This window comes from Littorina saxatilis, linkage group LG10 (genome assembly GCF_037325665.1).
Source record: "Littorina saxatilis isolate snail1 linkage group LG10, US_GU_Lsax_2.0, whole genome shotgun sequence".
In the NCBI taxonomy this organism is placed as follows: domain Eukaryota; kingdom Metazoa; phylum Mollusca; class Gastropoda; order Littorinimorpha; family Littorinidae; genus Littorina; species Littorina saxatilis.
In genome coordinates, this window is record NC_090254.1 from 5,528,350 (window position 1) to 5,537,450 (window position 9,101).

Below are 9,101 nucleotides of genomic sequence, written 5' to 3' on the forward strand. Positions count from 1 at the left end.
AATAAATACCTGTAAACACAGCAGTCGAATCCACCGATTCAATACCGCGACACGAGTCTCCAAACGACCTCTAGCGCCCGGTGAGCAACTTTACAATCAGGAGACACGTCCTCTCCTGTCGACAGTCTGCAAAGCTCTGAGCCTGTATTATCTCTACAACGCCACCTCGGTCTATACTCTGCTCTGATTGGTCACCGACAATACTGCACTGCGTCAGTGACATTATTTCACCGTACGGTGTCCACTCAAAGTTCGTGGCCCATAAAATTTTGTACACCTGAGTCACATAACTCCAATATACACTATGTGCAAATCCGTTTGTCACATTACCCCCTCCTCCCGAAAAAAAATGACCGACCGAGGTTATTTTTTCTTTAGGATAACAGATAAAAGAGGGTAATTACTTCACTGCAATACAATTACAATATCGCATTCCACTACGGAACAAAATTTTCCGATCCACTGATCCATATGTGTAACACACTACTTTATGTCTGATAAAGTACTTCTTCCTTCTTCAGGAAGATTCCACTGAGTTTTCCTTTTAACTCACAATTTCCAGTCATGTTGCTTTCCAGCTCAAACATGTAATGTCTTTCTTTAGCATCTTCAATTTTCATATCTTGAGTCCACGACTCTTCCAACATAGTACTACGACTTATGTTCCTGATGCTAAACAAACAAGTAGTCAAAATCAAGCAAACCATTTTCTCGACCTCTTTCTGCGATTGCCACCATGGCTTACAGCATCAGTAGTCTCTATCGACCTACTCTTTCCACTCGTAGCCAGTGAAAAACCACCTTTTAATCTGTTCAGTTCAGCACGCAACTGACTGAGTTCTTCTCGAACAACTGCCAAGTCCTGATTCAAACACGCAACCTTCTGATCTGGAGTCAGAATCACAGGTTTATCAGGAGGGTTTCTTCTCTTTTCCTGCACACGAGTAGCATGAGTCGTAACCCCCTCAACATCAGGAAAACAGTCTGCACTCCCTGAAATCCCCGGAATGTTGCCTATGATCAAATCAGCGACAGGATCATTCAGTACGCAACAAACCATTTCTCCCGACACATAAGGTGTCTCAACTTTAACTTTCGCCTGAGGATAAGTAAGGACCTCTCCACCAAATGTCTTACAGGTGACCTTTCTACTGACCATCTGGTCTTTTGACACCAATCCTCTACGCACTCCAGAAATCGTAGAACCTGAGTCTCGAAGTACTGTACACTCACTCCCGTTAACACTACCATGTTCCAACTTCAGACTTCCAATATCCTGCGTAATTGGTGAAACGACTTCCGCAACAGCAGAATTTCCCGAATAACCAACGTCTGCGACAACAGCATTTCCTGAGTCGACTCGCTCATATATACCTGATTCAATCAGATACTTCGGACAAGACCACCTGTCATGGCCGTCAATCCCACAAATCAGACAAGGGTTCTGAGGGTGTGTCCGTAAGGGACACTGAACTGACCAATGTCCTTTCTCATGACATAACAGACAAGTATCTCCGCTCCGGGACAAACCACCTCTGCGACTACCAGTACGATTGCGTCTACTTCCACGAGGATAGTATGTATCACCTTGTGACTGTGCCTGAGTATCAGACGTACCTCTGCCATAGCTCCAGTTACCTTGTCTACGACCAGCAAAACTGGAACCAAACCTCCGCGACTGCGGACCACCTCTACTATTGCTTTGTGCAAAAGCAGCTGCAGCGTACTCTTCGTGACTACACGAACCTGCAGAAAAAATGGTTGGTCCCGACTTTCGTGACAAGTTTTTCCCAGGTCTCGCTAACCGATAGCTTTCGGCAGCTTTGACCATTTCATCCAAAGTAACTAGACCTCGTTCTCGAATGAAAGTTGCTAAGTCAGCTGACACGCTTTCAAGGAATTGTTCTCCCAGAATCAAGTTCACTAGACCATCAACATCTGTGGTTATGTCAGACAGCGCAACCCAACGATCAAACAATCGTCGTAACTCAATCCCAAAAGTTTGGAACGGTTCCTTTTCACTTGGACGGATATTTCGGAGCTTTTGTCTAAATGTCTCAGACGTGCACTGAAATTTCTTCAGCAAGTTTTCTTTCAAACATTGGTATGTTAGTTCACCAGCAGCAGCAAGGCTATGGTATAGGTTTAATGCATTGCCCTCTAAAAGAGCAGACAAGTACGTGATCCATCTTGTCTCTTCCCATCCCAGAGATTTTGCATGAGTTTCAAATCGGAACAAGTATGAGTCTATATCATCTTGCTGTTCCCTGAATGCAGGGAGCCTGGGGTAAACAGGGCGAGCACCTACGTTAGTGTGAGAATCCCGACCATTTTGTGGTGCACGCGAACCAGCACTAATTTCAGCCTGCCTAATCTCAAGCTCTCTTTGCTTTAACTGGTGTTCTCTCTCTTTGTCTCTTTCTTCCCGGTCCAATTCTTTTTGTCTTCGACTTTCTTCAATTTGTGCATCTTCCCTTTCTTTTTGTCGATCAAATTCTTTTTGTCTTTCTTCCCTTTCTTTTTCTTTTTGTCTTTCTTCCATTTCTAATGCTTTTTGTCTTTCTTCCCTTTCTTTTTGCTTCTCATCTTTTTCTCGTTTTCTCTCCAAACGATCAAAACTATCTTTCACGTATTTCTCACGTTTATCTGCAGCCAGACCCAAAGTCTCTGCCTGTTTAACGAACTTTTCAAACAACGCATCATAATCATCTTCGCTCTCCATTGTGTAAGTTTTGAACTTTCAAAATCACACCAAAATATGTCCAAGTTTAGAGAAAAGTTTTGAAAAAGTTTCCAACAATAATGTAAGATCAAGTAATCTACTTCAAAACTGTCAAGTACCACAACAAATCTGGCACCAAAACCAATAGTCAATACAAGACTATATCCAAATACGTTTTGGCGTAACTCTTACGCAAAAATATCCAACAATTCTAATTAAAGTCAAATACCCAGTGAATGAAGTCAAAACGAATCTTATTTCAAACAATTATACAAACATAAACAAAACAACACACCCCAAACCACAAATAGAAGGAAAAATTCAAAGTTCAAAAGATGCAAACACAAATAAATACTTAAGACTAATCAACAATCTAAATACTAAATCAGAAAATTAAACCCAAAATAAGTAAAGTTCATCTAAAAAAAACGCAGTTGGAAGCAAAATGAAAACAAAGTTCCAACAACAAATTTATGAAGTAAAACAATCCATATTAAACTAAAAAAAAACCAAAGTTTTAAATAGTAGCTTAAAATAACTATATCATACACTACTAATGAAATTAACTTAATTTAGGTCAACAAGACAACAAAAAATGTAGTTGGAGGCAAATAAAACAAAATCCACAAAAAAATATTAAAGTGACACAATCACTCCAAACAGCAGACTAAATTCAGGCAAAAAAAAATTCAAAGTACCTAATCTACTACCATAGCAAATAACAAATCAAAAATAAACTAAAACTTAAACTAATTAAAGTCTATATCAAAATATCACCACTAATTCTCTTAATTATTTACAACAAACTTACAAAATCAACAAAACTAATCCCACAAAATCAATACCTAATCAATCACATTAACAAAACAAAAAAAATTCAAAATCAAATCATAAAATTTCCAAGTCCAAAAGAACAAAATTAATCAAAGTTAATCAACAAAGGCAAAGGGCAATAAACAACAGATAGATCCCTATTCCAAAGCAGAAAGAAAAAATGTTCTAACTATTTTACAAAATGAAAGCACAGAAAAGAGCAATGAAAGAGAAATGAAAGACCCCACAGGAAGAAAAATGAAGCTATTCCCTCAGTGCTTAGAACTGTACAGTAAGCACTACCGTAAAACTGGAGACGGTAACAGCACAAAACAGGACATGAACAACACAACTACTCAATCTGAAAATCTCAGTCTGCGTGACCTACTGCCAAAACGTTCTGAAAAACCCAACACAGGGGACAAAATTAAATTTAGCAAAGCAGGGAAACAACTATGAATTTATACTAACACAGAGTAATCGGGGTCACCAAATGTTACGGCTGGAATTTATGTATGCATGTCTGTATGTATCTATATCTACTCCTATCAAAAATTGTGCGTGCTACTCTCTGTTTACTATATAACTGTTCTTCACACACACACACACATTCCAACCAGGCACAAAGACAAGAACACAGTATAGCCCTTTGCCCCTGTACCTCTATTTGAATGTTCAATCACAACATAAACATATTATTCTACATCCATTCTACAGATCACTTTCGCTCAACATGAAAGTACTATTTCTGTTAACACACAGAAATCAAACTGCACAAAATTACATACAGGTTATTATGTCATGCAATCTACAGTTCTCGTGCACACACGTAACACTTGAGGCTTTGTTCCGTGAAAGCCCGTCTGTCTCAAAACACACGAAGACACTGTCTCAAACAATTCTTCTGTTACTATTCAGTTCTGTTATACACAGATAACAAACCCCACGACGCTCGACGTCTCGTGGTTATTCACTCGGGAACGTATCTGTTCAGCTATCACGCTGGTTAAATTCTCTCAGTCGTACTCACAAAATACAGTGGCACACACTGCTTCACCCCACCCACACAACTGTCTCGTGTGGTGGAATGGGACGGGGTTCCCGTTACGCAGCGCTTCACGCCGTCTTTCCCTCCAGCATCTCCACAGCTCACGGCTGGAGCATGAGGGCAGAACCTCCCGTCTCGTTCCCTCTTCCGCGACCGCTCTCGGCCCGGGATTCGTCCGTGACCCACTCGGCCCGGGGTGCTAGAATACACAAGTTTAAACTACCATAAGTCTCCATACTTGAATAAACTTTTATAACGTTCTTTATCACTACCGGCAACTATCTTATGCGGTTACAGTATATACACCCGCTAACTCATAAGCGAATTCATTTCCGAAAAACATGTAAACATTCTTTTTTCAACAATGGCTGACAACCGCGCACGTTTTCCAGCTAATTCACACATGACTCTCCCGGTCATTTCTCAAGTCAATATTTCCGAGCAAAATAATATCTCCGAGTAAAATATCAATTCAATAAATACCTGTAAACACAGCAGTCGAATCTACTGATTCAGTAACCGCGACACGAGTCTCCAAACGACCTCTAGCGCCCGGTGAGCAACTTTACAATCAGGAGACACGTCCTCTCCTGTCGACAGTCTGCAAAGCTCTGAGCCTGTATTATCTCTACAACGCCACCTCGGTCTATACTCTGCTCTGATTGGTCACCGACAATACTGCACTGCGTCAGTGACATTATTTCACCGTACGGTGTCCACTCAAAGTTCGTGGCCCATAAAATTTTGTACACCTGAGTCACATAACTCCAATATACACTATGTGCAAATCCGTTTGTCACATACATATCATATATATATTCTTCCAGATGATATTCCCAAAACATTTCTAATTTTACCATATCATATCCTGTTTTTTTCAAAAGTTGAGGCGGCACTATGGCGGACCTTACGTTTGAATTGAATTGATTGACATTTTGGTGAAAAAAATCTTTCACTCACTGCGGAAAATGAATTGCATTTCATCTTCGAAGATTAATTAATCAATTCATTATTTGTTTTATGAAAAGTCTGAACAAAATAATTAAAATTGAAACAGATTCCAAGTTGATTGCATTGACAGTATTCCGGCTTTATCATTTCACGCAACTTGTTTTCTCTTCACAAAGCAAACGTTCACTGATAGACTGTCTGCTTCAAGCAAAAACTTGATTCTGTCACGATCACCCACGTCGCATTTCAAAAGAAACACAGTTTCAAAGTTCTGTGATATAGTATATTCAGAACAACATGATTGTTCTCATCGGTCCTTTGATCGTGAGTCACCAAATAATATTTATTTCAAAAACATGGTAGATGATGTTTATTTCAAAAACGTGGTAGAGGATATTTATTTCAAAAACGTAAACATGACATATGTATATGTTTTTGAAATCAAGAGAAATTAAGGAATACGATGCGATTCCTTCTGGTTTAACAACTCCTTTCCGCAATTGGATTTTAATAGTGTTTTGTGAACAGTCAAAACAAGGGATGAAAGAAAGGAGGGTTGATTACACTTCAGGCCGAAAATGAAGTAAGCCTGGATAAATGTATAAAAAACAAGAAATTCCTCCGAGGTAGGAAAAACACCCCCGTTGGTCAAAGGGAAATAACCATTCTCACTGCCACCAACTGAGAAGGTTATTTCCCTTTGACCATTAATATGTCCCTCTATAAGTCCTTGTAGAATCTTAATCCACCAATAACTCCCTAACCGTGTGTTTGACTGGTCCCAATTTTTGTAAGGACCGTCTCAGGAATGTATAGAACCTGTTCACCAAGTTTGGTGACGATCGGTCCGTTCATTCTTGAGATCTATATGCGAACACAAACACACAAACAAACAAACAAACACAAACAAACAAACACATCGACCGAATCCTATACACACCCCAATACCGGGGGTGTAAAAAAGAGAATCAGACTGACAGACAGACACACAGAGAGACGGATAGACAGACAGTCAGACATACACAGCACTCTTTGAGACGCAAGGCAATATAAGAGCAGACATGTGTTGGGGGGAGAACATCTTACTTCAGCATATTTTTTAAATATTAAAAAAGAGCGTACTTTCTTGAGTGTTCGAGTGTACAGGTCAGGTTTCAGCTATATGCACATTTAACATTCTTCTGATCACGACGACAAGGCATAAGTATAAAGAGAACAGTAGCAGTGTATGCTTTCTAAAGAACAGTGTCTCTTCCTGTCGCGACACAAAAGTACGCTGCATCCTGTTTCTTTTATTACAATAATGTACGTGTCTATGTGGGGCCACAGGGAGGGGTAGTGGGGAGGAGTGGTTGTCGTGGAGGGTTTGTGCTGCGACAGCAAGTTTTGTTTTCGCAAAGCAAAAGAGAGCTAGAGAAACAAAGCCTCCATAGATAGTATAGCTTACCCGGACTATCAGATCTCCGCTGTTAAAAGAGCTAGTACAGCGCGCTCACAATCTCAAACACGTTTGTAAGTTTGTTGGATAACTTGTATTCAATGTATTTCAGATACATTACCAAACATCGTAACGTCCGTGCTCCACACTTGAGCGCGACGACCACAAGCCTCGATCTGGGTTTGTCTATGTCTATACATACTGAAAACCAAAGGAACATATTATATCAACACGCACCTTGAGGTGGGGAGGGGGGGAGAGGGGGTGGGGACGCAACCGTTCTGAGCAAAGTCATCTCTTTAGAGGACTTTTTCATCGCACATTTTATTTTTGAGGTGGACCATTTGTTTATTACCTGAGCCAGACATGACATGACATGACGGGGGTGAAGCTCATGGATAGCCGGGTAGGCAACGATGGCGGGGGGTTGGTTGGGGTGGGGGTGGTGGACTTGTGTTTGTATGTTATACATGTAACTCTCCTAAAAACGATAAAAGAATCGACGATTTCAATCAAGGATGCTGGGGACGAGATGAGAAAAAAAAGTACAGAGTACAACCCTACCAGATTTAAACTTCTTTGTGGATCACTACCACGCCATAATTATGTGCCTGCTTAGGCCCAAAAAAATAGGTCTGTTTACGGTAACATAGGCTCAAAAAATATGGTCGGTAGGTCGGGATTTTTTTTTTTCCAAAAAACTATATTTTTACCGTTATTTTGCACACAAAAAAAAAAAAAAAAAAAAATTTCCCCAATGCCAAAAAAAAGTCTAGGGTCGCGCGAAAAAAATAGGGTCGGTCGGGTTACCGTAAACAGACTTTTTTTTTGGGGGGGGCCCTACATAGTCTTGAGTCTTAATAAATGCTTTGTTTGTCTGTTAGTTGGTCTGTGTGTCGGTATGCCTACCTGCCTGTCTGATTCTCTTATTATGTTGGACATTTATCTAAGCTTACTTTATTTTCGGCCTGCGGTGAAAATGATTAACCTTTTTGTCTCGCGTCTTTCGAGTTTCTGTGAAACACAATTCAATCGTACAATTATAATCGCAGAAAGAAGTCTTGACAACAGAAGAAACAAGAAATTCCTCTGATAGGAAAAACACCCCCGTCAAGGGAAATAACCTTCTCAGTTGGTGGCAGTGAGAATGGTTATTTCCCTTTGACCAACGGGGGTGTCCGTCTATAAGTCGTTGTATAATTTTAATCCACCAATAACTCCCTAACCGTGTGTTTGACTGGTCCCAAGTTTTGTAAGGACCGTCTCAGGAATGTATAGAACCTGTTCACCAAGTTTGGTGACGATCGGTCCGTTCATTCTTGATATCTACTTGCGAACACAAACACCGCCACAAACACACAAACACATCGAGTGAAACCTATACACATATATAAAGGGGAGGGAGTACATCTCATTTTGGGAGAGAGGGGTCTGGGTCTTTTTTTTGTTTGTAAAAAAAAATAGGTCTGTTTACGGGGGTGTAAAGAATCTATTTAAAATTCTTGTAATTCATACTTATGTAGGTCTGAGAGAGAGAAAAAAATTGCATCCGTGAACGAGCCTAGTTCTATAGCCCTCAGACGGTGTGTTTATAACAACACTAGACCTTTCACAAAACGTGTGCATATATCCGTGACGTTCAACCCTCGTCTTCTTGGTAAAATAACAATAACGGCGCAACGATAGAGGGGTACAAGAAACGTTGCCTTGTAACCTAATATGTTGCATTCTCCATTTATCGCCAAAGAATCGGAGCGGATCTATTCTCTGAATTTGACGTTGACGGGAGTTCACGAAAAACGCGAAGTTCCTTTTTACTTTCAAAGATATATGTGACCCTCCACCACGAAATGAGTCGCATGTCACCTCGCGCGGTTCTGCGCTAGGCTTAATAATATAAGTCCGGGGAGTGTCTGGTAACAGTGTGAGGGTCACCTTAGTCACAGGCTTATAACTCAAACAGTTTTCGCTCTTTTCTAAAACGGTTTTCACCACTGGATAGAGCATAAAAAAACTCTGTAGGAAAATGTACAAATATGAAAATCATGCAAAGGTGACATGCGACTCATTCCGTGGTGGAGGGTCACATATGTGACCCTCCACCACGAAATGAGTCGCATGTCACCTCG